Consider the following 18,075-nt stretch of genomic DNA (forward strand, 5'->3'; position numbering starts at 1 on the left):
ATATATTTTCAGGGATGATGGTCTTGGCTGCCACCGATAACTATTCTATAAGGAATGGGTAGCCAGGCTCTGGATCTCCATGGAAATACAGATTTGACTATTTTTATCTTGTAATAAGATAAGCAAGTTCTAGTTTACATTTGTGTACTTTAGCGTTACAAAAAAGGAATCAGATCTATCCAGAAAGCTGTGCAAATACACTAAAAGGCCCCACGGCATGCTTTTCACATAACCAGTCTAATTTACGCATCCTTTAAAGGGATTACTCTGAGAACCCATCTTTCAATTTCTCTTCCTTCTAACTTAACATTATATTCAAATTTAGTATCACTTTAAACAAACAGTTGAAACCCTGTCACCACATTTAGTGACAACATTTGGAATACTTGCTGTTGTCCGAATGACAGTTGTGTGCCCTGGACTTGAACCAAGGCTACTTGAGAGCTTTCCTGAAATCATAGGGTGATTAAAACAAATAATGGCCAACTGAGTCAGCCTTTCTTCTCTGGAACTTCTTCTCTCCTCATTTATTAAGGGTGCTTTTCTCCACCGCCGAAGCACTACTGTATAACAAATAACCCAGAAAGTGACATCTCAATATACGCCTTTACACAAAAGATCAGAAAAACTGCATTATTTGGTCCTCCTGAACACACTGCTGGAAAAATCCCTAAATAAATGCTGTGGTTCATCAGCGTGACCCTTTCCAGACATGATATGAGGTTCACTCTATTGTCTTTACATCTTCAATCTCTTCTCCACTTATAGCTCTGGCAGTCAGTAATGAAGGAGGAAGGTCAGCTCTACAGTAACTCTGCACTTGCTGATCTTTAACATTTTCAAGAATGACAGATTCACTTCCCATTTGCTGTACCTGTGGAGACTATTTTAAAAAGAACCTGAAGATTTATGCAGCTCCACAAACAACATAGCATAACTTTAAAAAAACAAATGACACCTGTCTGGTGGTTCACGATGTTGGATGATTAATGTCACATTTTTTGCAAACAAGGGACTGATTCACCCTTTTCCATCTTCCTAAGGGCTCTTGGGCAAAGGCAAGGTGGAACTTTCATCTGTTCTGTGCCTTATAAGGAAGAATGTTTATAATGATGGCAGCAAACGTACCTTCGGACCTGTCCACTGGGCATTAACCTTGAGCTCTGTGGTGTGACCAAACACAAATGCCAAGGAACAGAGCTATGAGCAATGAATAGAATGCACTTCAGAAGTTGTTGCATAGGCTGTCGAGACTGCTCGGCCAAGCTCTCTTTTCCATCTCTTCCAGCCGCTACATAATTACGTTAACTTAAATGTAAATCAATGAATGGCCATATATAACTTTGACTGCTATACTTGACCTCGTCTCCTTTATAGAAGAAAATAAACTGTCCCAACTAAAGCGTAAACCATGACAGAGCATATCATAAATACACAGTTGACCTTAATATCTTGAGATGTTTGTTCCTTAATTTTTTTTTAGTTATCCTTGTTTGCATTACATTAAAATGCTGAATTCTCTTTAAGAAGGAACTTAATGATGAGACTATGTACTTTAATCAAAGAAGTACATCAGGTGTTTTGGTTCAAGGATTTGAAAATCAAATAGTCTGTAATTTTCAAAAACAGAATTTGTCTAATCAGGGCAGTATTCCTTCAGGAAGTGTAATTAATAAATACAAATGCAGGCTCTAGAGCCCCTATCTGGGTTTGAGTACCAAGCCTGCCAATTTCTGGCAGGATACACCTAGAAAAATTATTTAACAAACTGTGATTTTCCCCCTCCTCGTTTACTAAGTAAAGCTGATAATAATATTATATACCACAAAGTATTTTTGAAGATTAGAAGTTAAAAAAAAACAAAAATCACTTATAACAATACTTGACACGTAACAGAACCCCAAGATATAACCTGTTAGTACTATTACTCTTCAAAACCGTAGTATCTCAGAGGTTTTAAAATATGAGGATTTTAAAGGAACACATCAAGAGAGAGATTTCAACACTTGTCTTTAAAAAACACGAAAAGGTCAACAAGATTACTTTTTGGAAACCTGAAATTAAATTTTACAGAGGAAACATGAAATTTTCTAGGGGAAGCACAAATCTATGTCATACCCAGTAAAACGCCTATCCATTAAATGAGAAGGAATAAAATATAAAAAGACCCTGCTGCGTGTGAGTTGGTAATCTTTCATTTAACAGTATTTGTTATATGCCGACTACTTGTCAGACCCGGATGAGCAGAATGAATGGAGGTCCCTGCCCTAATGGGGTATCTCCTCTACTTAGGGAGACAGCCAACCAACCGGTCCAGGGTGTGACTTGTAATGATCAGATTAAACGCCGTACTATGGGAGAAGGTCACGTACTTTTTGGAGGGAAGGTTATTCCAAATAGGAGTACTGGAGAAAGCCTACCTAAAAACTCAGATTTTAAAGAATGAAAATACACTAGTCTTATAATCAGGCAAGGAGAGACAGGGATTCCTATTTATTGTTTACCAGGCAATACAGTAGGTACTAAGGATTCAGGGGTAACCTTACCGATAAAGGCCCTGCCCTCTTGGAACTTATAAGCTAGAGAGTGAGGAAAAAGCACATTTAATTATAAACAAATACGTTACTCTCTATGCAACAGGAAAACACCAAGGGAGATTTCATTAGAGAAGCACCATAGCTAGATAAACATTTTTAAAAGTTGAATGATAGCTTTGATTGTTGAATAGATAACGGGGTGTAACTGGGGAAGGTTTGCAGTGGAGGAATCAATTAGAAAGTCCACTGCCCCAGATCACCTAAGATGGTGGTGTCAGTGGGGGGAACAGATATTGTGGATTTGAAATAGACATTGAACAGGAGTTAAATGCATGATGGACTTGTTCCGGAGAGGAAAGAAAGTAATCAATAGGACACCAAGATTTCTGGTTTGAGAAACTGCCCAGGTAGTAATGCCACTTAACTGGGGAAGGGGAAGAAATCAAACAGGTTAAGTTTGAAATATCTATGAGACATTCCAGTGGAGATAGCAAGTTGACAAGTACAAAAATCTGAGACTCCCCCCACTCCCCCGCCCCCAGGAAGTATTCAAAACCACCAAAAGGGCTGTGATTATCTAGGGCAAGAACGGAGATACAGAATGACAAATGGAATATAACAAAAATAAATGCAGTGATAGTAACAGTCAAAGTGAACCCTTCTTTCATCTGGAACAGGATATTTACTAAATTCTCCAATTGGAAATTTAAAATCTTTAATAGAAAGGGCATCAAAAAAGAAACGTTTCTTTTGTTGATGCTATGAAAGTCCCCTTATGAAACAGTAAGTTTTGCTTTGCTTTGTTTCCAGAAATGTAAAGAAAAGTGTTGGGTTGTTCATAATTTTTTTAGAGCTGTGTTTTAAAACTTCCAAAAGTGTGTCAGTTCAGTTAGAAAAGAATGTAGGTCAGGATTGAACATCAAAAAAAAAGAAGAAGAAAGAAAAGAAAAAGAAAAAAACAAGATAGAGTTAATTTTCCATTTTTGATCACTGGTATATGACATATATGATGATAATATAATAATAGTCTTTCTTAATACTCAGGTTTTTTTTTAAATACACATTGTATATCACGTACCTTTTTTAAAATTTTATTATGTTATGTTAATCACCATACATTACATCATTAGTTTTTGATGTAGTGTTCCATACCTTTTGATTACAAAAAGAGGAATAAAGTGGAAAGAATAATTTTTTTTTAAAGATTTTATTTATTCATTTATTTGAGAGAATGAGAGAGAGAGAGCACACGAGAGGGGGGAGGGTCAGAGGGAGAAGCAGACTCCCTGCCGAGCAGGGAGCCCGATGCGGGACTCGATCCCGGGACTCCGGGATCATGACCTGAGCCGAAGGCAGTCGCTTAACCGACTGAGCCACCCAGGCGCCCCTTTTTTTAATTTTTTATTTAAAGATTTTTATTTATTTATTTGACAGAGAGAGAGACAGCGAGAACAGGAACACAAGCACGGGGAGTGGGAGAGGGAGAAGCAGGCTTCCCACCGAGCAGGGAGCCCGATGTGGGACTCGATCCCAGGACCCTGGGATCATGACCTGAGCCGAAGGCAGATGCTTAACGACTGAGCCACCCAGGCGCCCAGTGGAAAGCATAAATTTAATGATAAAATGTTTCAGTGGCATCCCAAATATGTTCAAGAAATATCCCTGAGGCTTCTGAAATATTGCAGGGCATAGAATTGCTTGATATGCTTATTTTGGCAACATTAACATAATGGAATACAATCAATAGAATCTAATAATTACAGCAAACCCACTTAATTCCCTTAAGTAAACATGTGCTGTACATGCTATACAAATTACTATCCTGTAAAATGCTTAATTGCAATCTATGTAAGGCAATTCATCAGAAAATAAGACTATCTCATTTTACTCTTGAGAGCATTTCAGAATTTATCTAACAGCAGTAGCAATAAAGAATCAAATCTCCAAATTCATGCAAGACCAAAGACTGGCAGAAGGAATGTGTAATGTGTGATCACCTTCCAGTTCATATATAATCAGGTAGCTTCTAAGGAGGTTTCACTGACAGAAAAAAAAGTGAGGTTTCAGACTGTGGATTCCAATAAAAAACAGTAGTGAGCATAGTGAAAATCGCCATTGGCTTGCATTTTTTGATACCTTTAATATGTATTTAGGTGAATGCTTGTTAAATCAACTGACTTTTCCATTTCTACAACAAATTTCCAAGTTAATCAATGAATATAATATGAAATCTTGTTTGGTACAAAAGAATTCAACACTGATTTGCGTGTATCTACTCTACGTCATTATCTTGTCGGACTTGATCCAATCCGTCCCTATAGATTCTAACTGCAGAAACCATGAGAGGATCAGAACATTACCAAAAGAAGCTATCTCTTCTTCCCTTTTCTCCATCTCTTTCCAAAAAAAATATTTTAAATAAAATTACGCTGTCATGATTAGATTGATTCCAAACTAAAATGATTAAAGTTTTATCTTGTGAATAGACTCAATAGGGAATTATATTTTTCTCCTGTCTCTATGAACGTCTATTTTATCAGTACCTTATAAGTTAATAAGATGTTTGGTGAATAGCAATCTCTCCATAGGCTTATTCTTCTAAGCACAGTAAAATTTAATTTAATCACAGCTTCAAAATATCATACAATAAAACTAATCTAATTACACTTAGCAATGGCCACTAGACTCATTAAAATGTTAATGGAGCTTATAATTATTAAATTGCTTAATGATTGCTAATAAGAATAAATGACAAAATAAAATTTAAGCACAAAACAAAAATGCCCTCAGGTAATTTTTCTCAACTTCAATCCCAGCTGACATTGTTACATTAATACCCTAAGAAACATGACGGATTTGAGACTTGTGATAAAGGACATGATCGAACGATATTCAAAATAAATGTCCTTATGTCTAGCAAAGCCAATCAATTGCTTCATATAAAATTCAACAAACTATTTCAACATGCTAATGCGTTGTTGATTAGAAACACAGAAATAATGTTAACAGAAGTGATATTCTGATATTTTGATAACTGTCCTTTTCTCAGCAAATTGCAAATACACATAGCAATCGGACAAGTCTCAAATCATTTAGAATCCTATATCCAATTGCCATTTTTATCTCTTAATTTTATGGTTTGCGGCAATGAACTACTAAAATAAATAATACTTACTTTTAGATATTTAGATGAATTAAAATTAATTCTATTTTGAGCTAATTAGGCATCTAGGGCTCTTATAAAACTTGGCTCAGAGGTATTAAAAAGTATTAAGAATCCATGATCAGACACCCAAAAGCTATTCAACTATTCTGTCTAGTTGGTGCCAAGAGGAACCAAACTCTGCCTGTTTCCTCAGTTCATCTCATTCCTTTTCCCCTTGCTCACTATTTTCCGGCCACCTTCCTTCCTTCCTGTCAGCAGCTGAGATTTGTTCTTATCTTGGGGCTACTGCCCATGTTATTCTTTCTACTTTCTAACAACACTTTCCTGCATGTTTTCCCCAGATCTTACCATTCATAGCCCAGCACAAATGGCGCCTCTCAGATTATCCTGGACTGAAGCAGACAACTATCCCCATGCCCCAGCCAATCTAGTACATGGCCCGATGATAGTTTATTCATAGTACCTACCACCATCTTATTTTACATATTTGCCAACAAGTTTAATATCTGTTTCCTTCCATTAGGATGTTAGATCTTTGAAGGCAATGACCCATCTATTGCATTTGCTGCTGCAGCCCCTAAACCAAAGGAGTGCGTAGGACATAGGAGACGATAAAAGTCTGTGACTGCTCTCTGTTGGACATGTTGGTAAGAATGAGGAAGCTTAGCGCACAATTTATTCACTCCAAAAACTGTGCTGTTGTAGCTGCCTTTGAAAAAGCTAATTGTAGGGCTTTCGATGCAAACCCACCACTTTTGTCCACTCTTAAACTTATCTTGTTAGTTTCAATTCATCTGTCCAGACCTGACGTGGTTTTTGGTTCTAATGATCACAGTTTTCTCCCATACAAAATATTTTTAATATCAACCACATAAAATTGTTGTGAAATACTTAAAAACATGAGATACTTAAAACCGTACCGAAAGGCACTTAAAAAGTAAAGAGTGTCAAATACATATTCTCTATGGTTAGGCATTATAACTGTTATTAACAAATAGATCAGCTGCATCTTTCAGTCGCCTCTCCATTTATAGATATGATAGGTGAAGGGCAAGCATTCTATGACTCAATGCAAACAAAACATGTGTTTTAGTCACTGTTATAAACACACCTACTATCACAAAATTGAGAAAAAAGATACGGTGTATGAATACAGAGGTAGGATTCATAACATAAGTTTACTTGCTCCCGTAATAGGCAGAGAAGTGATGGAAATGCAAGTTCCTAATGCTTTCCATTACTGAGTCTCATGTTTGCCCTATAAGGAGCACCTTTGGGAATACGGGTAGTTAAATCTCCATGGACCATTAACTGCTAGCCTCCTGTGTGACACTGTCAGCAAGGATACTGTTTATAATCATTCACATCATGAATTATACACAGAGCCCCTATGGACAGGAATTATGTTTTCAGCAGCTCATTTTATTGGGTCACTGATCAACCATCATGTGAGAGTTTTAGCTATTGCCCTGTTTGATTTTGGAGCCAAAGAATAATGAGATGTGAACACCAGTACTGGCCACCTATCATTCCCCTAGACTGTGAGATGACATACAACATATGGTTATTACTGACTTAATGAAATACGTCTAATTCAAAAACGAAAAGTCAACATAAAAAATAAAAACTATGTTTTACATGTGATTTATTTTCTTAATCAAAACACAATGAAGTACTTTTAAACTTAGCTAATAGAAATCATAGCAACGATGGCAATGTGAGTCTTTGTCCCCTTTCTTAGGAACTAAGAATCTAAGCATGAGATGTTTGGAACCTGAATCCATGATCCCTGATACGATATATTTCAACCTCTTAATAGAATATTATAATTTCAAAGAGTGCATCCCTATGCGATAGAGATGGGATGGAGGAACAAAGTGGTCAGCAGAGAACTATACAAATGAGGTGAAAAGTGCACTGGAAGCCCACAGACACCCACCAAATGTTCAGCCTTGGCAAGACACATTGAATATGAGAGCTCAATAAGCATGTCTACGGATGAAGGAAAGCAATTACGTGTGCATTAACCACCACCCAGGTCCCAGTTAGAAATACCTGAGCCCAGGTTGACTCTCAGCATTGAGGTCCACACCAGTGAAGGGTAGAGGGTGTGGGAGGGAAACGGGTGCTCCAATTTGTGTCTGGGTGTTTTTTCAGCTGGCTTATTTTCATGGTTAATTTTAGGTAAACTACTTTCTCAATAGCTTCCATACTCTCTTACGTAAGCAAAGATTTAAGCCACTAGGAAAAAGGCAAATGCATGACAGATCTAAAGGACATATGAGGTCTATATTTATGTTTTGTGTCATCAAATGCCAGTGAAATACTCAAAACACTCAAAAGAAACCCAAGGCACCATGGGTCTTACCTTGGTGCTGGTGTTACCGTTTCATTCTAATTGAAAGAAGAAGAAGAAGAAAAAAAAAAGCTCCTGGGGGAAAGAAGTGCTTGCCTTACCTGATGGTATTTCAAAAATATGTGGTGAAAGAATCACAGTTAATTACAGAAATTTGACATATACAGGAGGAAACAAAAGCATTGCAGAATGCATACACAGGCGCAAAAAGAGACTAATGTAAATTTAAATCTTTGTAAATAAATAATTGTTAAAGGAATCATCATCATGACTTGAAAATGTATTTGTAATTCAGGACGAAAGGAGGGTGATTGAAGAACTGACAGACACGTGGAGAGTCATCCACCAAGGCAGGTGTGCACGTAACACTACCCAAACGCATCACCTTGCCCAGCCTGCATAATGCAACAACTCTCTTTGTTATCAACATTTAAATGCAAACCAGTCTAATTTAGCAAATAAAGACACATACTCCTAGAATGAAAAACATCGTGAATAATTTGAAGAGGATCTTTACTTGGAAACCACTTCCATTGTATTATCGAAAAAACGACTTTAATTTGTTTCCAGCTGTGAGTTGGTGCTACATCCCCTAATGGAATCAAAGGAAAGAAGCATTCATGTTTTACTCTATGTATCTACAGTGTCTGAATACAGCTGATGAATCACATAGCCATCCACAGTTGCTTACAGCAGGGAAGCAGCAGTATTCTTGGTTAAAAGGTGTTTTGTAGCAGCCTTGGGAACGGCTGCAACCACTCTGGAAATGACAACTAACAGAGAAGCAGTGCACATGTATATCAAGTTAAGATCTGTTTACACCAGCCACGAGCAGAAGAGCAATGCTAATACGGCCAATCTGCCTCTGCACTATTGGAAGAAACCCGAAGGAGAGGAGAAGACCTTTTAATGAGACACCATGGTGCTTCCACTACTCAAGGCCAGATGAGGCAAATTGCTCTTATTCCCAGAATCCCCGTTATCTCCCACTGCTGACTGCACATTCTGTGTGTGCTTGGCTGAGGGAAGACAAGTACGGGTTGAAAACCCAGGTCTATTGCTAGAAATGAGAAATGCCTCATCTTCCTAAACCCAAACCTAGGGTAGAAAATAATCAACCCCTCCAGTTTTCATCTTCTCCAGAGAAAGGAGCCCCAAAGTTGAACACATTCTTTTGTACTACAGCAACACAAAAAGGGAAACAGAAGATCTCCCACGTCCTGCCTGATACTCCATGCACGTCTGCAATGAGCATCAATCCACTGTGGACCCCAGGTAATTAGGACTGAGTGGAAAAGGGTGAAGAGGGACAGATCCCAAGGTGTTATTTCTGTTGCAGATTATTCAGGAACCCGAAGTCAGTCATTTAAATTAAAAAAATTAAAACAGAAAGGGCTGGTAAAACAGATGGAGTCATGTCATCCAGATGACAGGATGTCTTAATTGTAGGGGGCAGATTTAGAAAAAAAAACAAACACACACACAAAAACCCACAAAAAAACAAAACCAAGAAGTGAAATGTTGCATTGTGTTGGAGCAGTCCCTCAGAAAAGAGGAACTCACTCACCAGATCACTGATGAGAAAAAGGGCTGATTTTAAGAAGTGTGGTGAATTAAATTGGCAACACCTCACAGCAATACAATTCAAAGATAGTAGAAGAAGAGAGGCACCGAGGGTATTCTGAACTGCACTACCTCTCCACCTCTGGATTCAGAGACAGAGCTACCTGGGAGATTCTCAGAAGTTTGGTGGGAATGGAAATCCCAAAAAGTCACCAGATGACAAGCACTGCAAAAAAGCTAAGACCCTAATGCAGTGGCCAGGCTTTCAGTGGATTGCATCCATTCCCATAGATTCCTTTCACTTGACACAGTCTTATAGAAGCAACTCAACTTATGTGCTCAACATGAAATTAGGGAAAGAACTCAAATGCTGACACTTTTTTTTTTTTAAGATTGTATTTATTCATTTAAGAGAGAGACAGAGGGAGAGAGAGAGAGAGAGCACAAGCGGGGGGGCGGGGGCAGAAGGAGAAGCAGACTCCCCGCTGAGCAGAGACCCTGATGCGATGTGGGATGCGGGACTCAATCTCAGGACCCTGGGATCATGATCTCAGCCGAAGGCAGATGCTTAGCTGAATAAACCACCCAGGTGCCCCAACACTGACACTTTGAAACAGTTGAAACCTTCATACGCAAATTTGGAAGACCACTATCACCAAACCCTAGGCCTGAAAATATCCCAGAACAATAGCTAAAATGCCTTGAGGGGAAAATCAGTGAAATCTTTCATCATCACAAAAACTAATTAAATGTTTGAAAAAGTTTGTTATTACGATAACAAAATCATCCTCCACCCCATGACATAATTTTATAAAGATGTCTGTGTCTTATTCAAGTATAGTTTTGTGTCTAAAAAGAAATGGGGGAGGTGGGGAGCCAGAGTATGAAATCTCTGTAGCTTAATGAGGGGAAACAAAAAGCAAATGAATGATATGGTAACTTACACTGACAGAGATGGATTTCCCAGAGAGAGAGAGCGCGAAACAAATTGTATGAATAGTATAACAGGAAATTGGGGTGCATGGCAGCTTGTTTTTTCTGTCTGCCCAAATCTATTCAAAATGCAACTGTTACCTTTGCTGGTGAAGCACATTAGCTAACAAAGGTGTCATAATGGACTTGGAATAATTCACAAGCTAACGGCATTCATCGGTGTCAGTTCTCAAATGACATCACTGTCCCTCCCCTCCAGCAGTGCATCTCCTAAGAGATTTCATGAATGCAGGCTTATTCCGCTGCCCAGAAGTTATCAGCCTGGTAAAGACATTAGGGGTCATGATCCTGCAGGCAAATGTTAAGAAACAATTTTCTTGGCACTTCTCTGGCAGTTTGTTCCATTAAAATTGAATTTAAAAGAGGATTTTTAAAAAGGCTTCGGCAACGCTCACACCTGGACAACTGCCCAGTCCCGAGGGCTGAATCATGCCATCCTTTTTTGGCCTTGGCTATTCTGGAGAATGAATAGGATTTTCCCTATGTAAAACTGGATGTTTTAATAAACTCAGTAAATTCATGATCTCTGCATTACTTCGAGTAGCTTTTTGGACAAGAAGGCACAGTGGATGGTTTAGCTTCATGAGAAGGCAGAAAATAACACAATGTTCAAATTCAACTGATAAGAACTAAGAACAGGGGCGCCTGGGTGGCTCAGTTGGTTGGGCGACTGCCTTCGGCTCAGGTCATGATCCTGGAGTCCCGGGATCGAGTCCCACGTCGGGCTCCCTGCTCGGCAGGGAGTCTGCTTCTCCCTCTGACCCTCCTCCCTCTCATGCTCTCTGTCTCTCATTCTCTCTCTCTCTCTCTCTCAAATAAATGAATAAAATAAATTTAAAAAAAAAGAACTAAGAACAGATGTGATTATTACTTACAAGTGACTTTAAAGGGACGCTTTCTGTTAGAAGCAGCAATTAGATTGTGGAATGTGTCTTCTAGAGAGGTAAAAAGGATGTAGTCATGGGTTCTGAAGCAGCTTTATGTGACACGGTTAAATATAAGAAAAAAGTTTCTGAGAGACCTGTTTCAACTAAGCCTGCTTTTCCTATTCACTCATCCCGGGAAGCTTTCCTCTGAGGCACAAATTACCCAATGTGGTTTTCTTAGAATAGTTTTCTGACTCTTAACATTTCAAAAAGAACTTGATGAAGGGTTTCCCTCTGTTGGTTTTAGACAGGTATATAGATAGAAAAGAGAGATTCTGGTATCTTTGAAGGGCTATCTTCCTGCATACACCGATGTATGGATCATCAGATACTATGTGGGACATAGAAACTGGTGTTTGTCCTTGTTTGGTTGTTTGTTTTTAAAGATTTTATTTATTTATTTGAGAGAGAGAGAGAGCACTAGCAGAGGGAGGGACAGAGGGAGAAACAGACTCCCCACTTAGTGCAGAGCCCGATGTGGGGCTCGATCTCAGAACCCTGTGATCATGACCTGAGCCGAAATCAAGAGTCCAAGAGGCGCCCCAAAACTAGTGTTTTAATCATAATGCTATTATTTTTGAACTGAGAAGCTGGCTGGTATACAGCTCTCTGGGGATTTTGGCTATTAGCTTGGCATCGTTTTGTTAGGAAGTGAAATGAAAATCTTTCAGTTAATTCTGAGGGTGAAGTTTTTTTTTTTTTTTTCTTTTTTTGGTTGATTACAGAAAAATGAGGTTACTCATGCTAATAGCAGAATACTCCATTTTTTTTTTATGGTAGTCAAGGTAATATATGTGAATAGTTCTTGATTCTCTTCATATGTGGGTGGGGGCTATCAATTACTAAGTGAGAGATTATTTTCACAGGCATGGGAGAGCATAGAATTAAAGTACTTTTCTGAGAAAAAATTGTATTTCTATCATTCTCCATACCTTCTTTTAGTGATACCCATGTCTGGAAAAGATTAATATTCACTCCACCTACTTCAAGAAATCAGTCTAAACCTGCACAAACTATCTCCTTAGTTAAGCCGAGCCCTGAAATGAAAATTTCTTCCTCTTAACTGAAATTTGAAAATAATGTTTAGTAAGTACCTACTATAAATCAATGACTCTGTGATGCATATTCACACACATTAGCTTTTTCTATGATATTTTCATTTGAAAATTGTTATCTTACCCCAAGTTTCCTAGAATTTGAAAGTCAAATTGAGAAAAATGTCTTTAAAATTCAAGCTGGGTGTGAAATCAAACATATAGGTGTGTGTATGTGTAGATATATATACATAGATAGATATATAGATAATAGTAGGACTACTGGTAAATTTCTTCAAAAAAATGAACAGGTAAAATCTCTATATAGTGTTTAAGATTCTAGTCTGACCTCAGTATTCTTATTTGGAATTATGGAATATTAAATGTTCACAGTTTAGAGAAGAGTTTTAAGAAATTGCATAGAATAGGTAAAAGCATTTCTCAAATGAAATATTTCTCTGATAAAGAAGGTCTATGCCTCAGCTTTCTATTTCTGAAGATGCTAAAAATGAAGATCAAATTTTAATGTTGACACTAAAAAACATCCTCCATTAATCATCTACTGGAATTAATGGCCTAATGCCTCAAAGTATCATGTTTTATTAACATTTGTTTTACTGTGGTTCCAAGGACTATGCCCAGCTGCATTTATCCTTTATTCCATTAAATGTTTGCTGTAATTACCTCAAGATCTCATAGATTCATTTGCTTTCCTCTAGTTCATTTTTAGTCCAAGTAGTAAGTAAGTCCTCTGAGAAATAGGCAACATTGCTCCAGCAATAGGATTTGGGGGGATGCTATGTAAATGCTATAGACTAGTGCCCCAGCCGTTCAATCGGTCACACCAGGATTTTTCAAGAATACTGACTTCGAGTTATCCCCAATATGTTCAATCAATGATATATACATAGAGAGAGAGCCAAGGGAGAGAGAGAGACAGAGACAGACAGAGAGTGCGAGAGCTCAAGCTCAAGAAAAATCGACAGAGACAGAGACTTCTTTATAGATCAGGGAAAGAAACTCAAGTCATTTTTCCCCTCTTCCTCAGCAAAGGGCCTCTTTGCATGAGGTTCATGGCAGCTCAGTAGAAAAAGGTCAGTAATTTCCTCACCCCTGATTCTATTTGACTGGACTCCAGGGAAAGCTGCTTGAGGTATACTCCCTTTGCCAAGATGCAACGAATGCAAAACCTTTACTGTCTACTCCTGTGGTTACAATTCATAAAGCCAATCCTGGAGACAAACTGTAGTCTGTTGTCTATAGTAAGAATTGTAAATGAGCTGCAGAGACATCCTGCTTAGGGAATTCCATTCAAAAAGGTTAAATGTAAATTGCCCTTTGGATTAGTCTGAACATCCCCATTATAAAACTTGCTGAAACTAGCAGGCGGAAATAAAGTTTCAAAAAAAAAAAAAAAAAGAAAGATAAGCATGTATTCTTGGAAGGCGATGTAGAAATGTAAAATCAGGCTTATGTTCTCAGTAGATACTTATAAAATTATATCTATTAAAAGGTTAAGTAAAAACATCTTATTACTTACTAGTAGAGAAAAGTGTATGAGCCAAAAGTTCATTTCAGAAAATAAATTCTAAATTATTATTACTATTTAAGAAATGTATTAGATGACTCAGAGTATAACAGTTCACATATTATGAGCTACACATCCACTCTTTTAAGTAAAGTATTTTTTTCAACCAGTAAAATGATATTTAAATTAAAATATATAGTTTTAAACATTTCTAGGTTTTTAGGATTCTGAGTTTTAAGGCATGACCTCATTCCAACACATAAGGGAAATGCTATAATTAAGATTGCCTGCCTTTTAAAAAATTTTATATAGAATGAATAATTTTATAATGCTAATATATTGTTACACATAGGAATTTTAATAATAATAGTACAGAAGTATAATAAAAAATAATGGTCCCAGCTGCATCCTTACCCATCCCCAGTGCTGCTTCCCAGAGGCAACTACTTTCAACTGTTTTTGCTTCTATTTCCTTTGATAGTTACTTCAGTATCTCTGGATAATTTCTTGATTCATTAATATTAATCACTGTGTGTATGTATGTGTGTATATATATCTCCATATATCTATTTCTGCTATGATAGGTGAGAATTAGCTGATTTTTTTCTCTTCTGCCCTACTGCCCACTCATTTTATGTTGCTATTTATAACTCCTTTAGTGTTTACTGTTGAACTTTTCATGATATACTTAAAATTCAGGGTGCCTGGGTGGCTCAGTTGGTTGGGTGTCTGCCTTTGGCTGGGGTCAGGATCCCAGGGTCCTGGGATGGAGTCCTGAGCAGGGAGCCTGCTACTCCCTCTGCCTGCCACTCCCTCCTGCTACTCTCTCTCTCATGCTCTCTCTCACTCTCAAATTAAAAAAAAAAAAAAAAAATATATATATATATATATATATATACATATATGGATATATATGTGTGTGTGTGGGTATATATATATATATATATATATATATATATATATATATTCTTAAAACTCTGTGTTAAGTAATCAAGCTAAGACGGTGCAAGATGAAATTAGGGATCCTGACTTTCCTTCCACCTCTCCTCCCAGCAGCATGTTTCAGCTGCACATAATTTTACATTGTAATAGTTGATAACATATAGTTACATTATTTGTTTACAAATTAATTAATTCAAATTATTGAAAATCACTTAGCAGCATTTATACCATTTTGACTATGAGAATATCGTTCACTACAAAGTGTTAGGGTGACATGTCCTTTTCTAGGATAAAATAGTCATGGCCTATCAGCCAGTCTAAGAAGAAGGTTCCAATGGATTCTCTAGAAGCCACTCAAAATAAACGTTCCCTCATTTTTGGACTATCAATTACTAGCATGGTTTTACTAATTGGTGTATTTATTATGTATACATTATTTTCAAAAGTATAAAATTGTATTTTTCTTGTCAAGATAAGAAACATTATGTTTCTATTATGTCAGATTTTCATTCAGGTTTGATATCCATTTTATTATATTTTCTTAAACCCAGTAACTTCCTTTTCAAATTTGATCTTAAGTACTTCAAGTTTGGACCATGACTATTTGAATAGCTTTTCTTCTTCCTGAAATTTACAGGTGCTTTGTTGTATTCTTATATTCCGCACGTCATCTTAATTGTGCTTAACTTGCGCTTTTACACATTTCAGCCAGGGAGGTGTTTTTTTGTTTGTTTGTTGGTTGGTTTGTTTAATTCTATTTGGCAAGAGGATTTGAGACATCTTTAGCTCTGGGAAAGTTTTCTTGTATTATTTCCTTGATAATTTTTGTACTTTTGCTATCTCTGTCATTTCCTTCTGGAACTTATATACATTGAAGGTTTAATTTACTGGATTGATCCTCATATTTCTTATGGTTTAATATTTAAGTTGCTTTAAAAAATATTCTACATTCTGACAAACTCTCCCAGTTTTATTTTCCATCCCTTTCACATTTTTTAAAAAAGAATTCAATCATATTTTTATGTTCTAAAAAATTTTCTTCTCTGTCCACTTTTCATAGCCCCCTTTCTTTTTTTAAACAACTGATAATTTATTAAAAAGGTTGATTTGAAAGCATCTGCAACAGTGACTTCAACCTCAACTCCTGGCTCAGTGCTGATGGAAGTAATCTGCTTAATCTCAGAAGGACTGTGCAAATCAACATGTTGCTTGTAGAGCATCTGGAAACAATCCCAGGTCTTAGAACCTTCACCACAAGGAGTTTTTCTTCTAGTGATTCTCAGAGTCTTGGTAGGCATCTGAACTGGTCCTTTCACTTTGAGATTCTTTTCCTTTATGCTTTTTTTTTTTTTTTTTAAGATTTTCTATTTATTCATTTATCTGTTTATTTGAGAGAGAGAGAGAAAGCATGCACAAATGGAGGAAGGAGCTGAGGGAGAGGGAGAAGCAGACTCCTCACTGGGCCGGGAGCCTGATGCGGGTCTCCGGGATCATGACCTGAGCTGAAGGCAGACGCGTAACCAACTGAGCCACCCAGGCACCCCTTCCTTTATGCTTCTGATGGAGTCAGCACATACCTTCTCCAAAGATTACACTGGGGCTGGTTAGAGTAATTCTAATTCAGTGAATCGCCACCTCTGGTCCCATGGGTGTCTTCCTGGTGTCTTTAAAAGCCATGGCTGCAGCAAATTTTCCGAATGGACTTGTTCCTCACTGAGAGCGAAAAGCAGTAAGTGAGGAGCAGGACCTAGAGTCCAAAGCTCCACTGTAGCCGTTACCTCCTCTTCCTCTTCATAGCATCCTTTCTTAGTCCGTGCTTACACGGACCTACCAAATTTTTCTTCTGGTTGCATCTAAGAGATGTTCTTAAAGAGTCTCACATTTCTGCCTATCTTGTAAGCTGAGGCACAGGCTTCCTTCAGTCCGTATTATCTTCTCAAGAACATTTAAAAAAAAAAAAAAATTTGGAAGATAAAAATCTCCCTTTGGGGAAAAAAAAAAAAAAAAAAAGGTAGGTTTGTTTATTATCCAATATAGTGAAGATAATGTTGACTCACTCTGTTGAAAATGTCAGGCAGGCTTATTGCCCGTTATAAAGGTTTCCTAAGATCAGAGTTTCTCTCCTGTAACTCAACCCATTTTGGGGGCGGGTATCACTTGGCCCTATAAGTATCAGCCTCTGGGGATAGGGACTTAAGAAATGGGTAGAAAAATGTCAATATTCTGTCCATAGCTATTGCTGTGAGGAATAAACAGGCCTTTATTTCTGGCCCATAAGTCTCATGTCCCTTTAAGCATCCACAGAATCATGGCAGACTAGTCAAGGCAAGTAGGGTAAAATCGCATCCTCCAGAGTTTTTGACGCATATTATCTTTATCTTTTGTTCTTTTTTATCATTTTTCTTTCCTCTCGAGTCTCTCTCTCTATATATATAAATATATATATAATATACATATATATTCTTTTTTCATTCTTTATTCAAATTATCTTTATCTTCTGTTCTTTTTTATTTTTCTTTCCTCCGGAGTCTATCTATTATATATATTCTTTTTTTCTATGTTTAATCATTATCTTTACTTTTCCTGTTATTCCTTAGATATTCCTCAATTTTTTTTCATCTGATTATATTTAAGGATGGGATAAACAGAATTTGGCATCTCACTATCACTGTAAGGAGTTTGAAAATAGCAAGCATTTGAGGAAGGGGAAGAAAACTTACTGATTTTGCTGTTTAACTGTTTCTAATTTCCTTCTACAGAGAACTATTTCAGACTAAATTATTTCCCCCTCTTTTTGACATCTATTCATTTAGTCAACCATGTACCATTCTCTGAGCAAAATAAGAGACTGGACAAAGTTAATGAGAAAACACTAGAAACCCTAGATGTAAATGTTCATTTCATTATTTTTCTATCTGTTCAGTCACTTGTTTTGCTTTGATTTCTTTCTTTTCAACCAGATGATGTGAGGCATCACTTTGACTCTAGGTTATTGGCAATACCTGATTTCTTGAGCATTTTAAACTCTCA

General features: G+C 37.2%; 1 pseudogene; it reads right to left on the minus strand.

Annotated features, from left to right (window-relative positions):
- Nucleotides 1–724: 724 nt before the first annotated feature.
- Nucleotides 725–16,722, minus strand: LOC118009815 (annotated as a pseudogene).
- Between the last annotated feature and the right edge of the window lie 1,353 nt (nucleotides 16,723–18,075).

Source organism: Mirounga leonina, unplaced genomic scaffold (genome assembly GCF_011800145.1).
Source record: "Mirounga leonina isolate KUSES-001 unplaced genomic scaffold, KU_Mleo_1.0 Mir_128, whole genome shotgun sequence".
NCBI lineage: Eukaryota > Metazoa > Chordata > Mammalia > Carnivora > Phocidae > Mirounga > Mirounga leonina.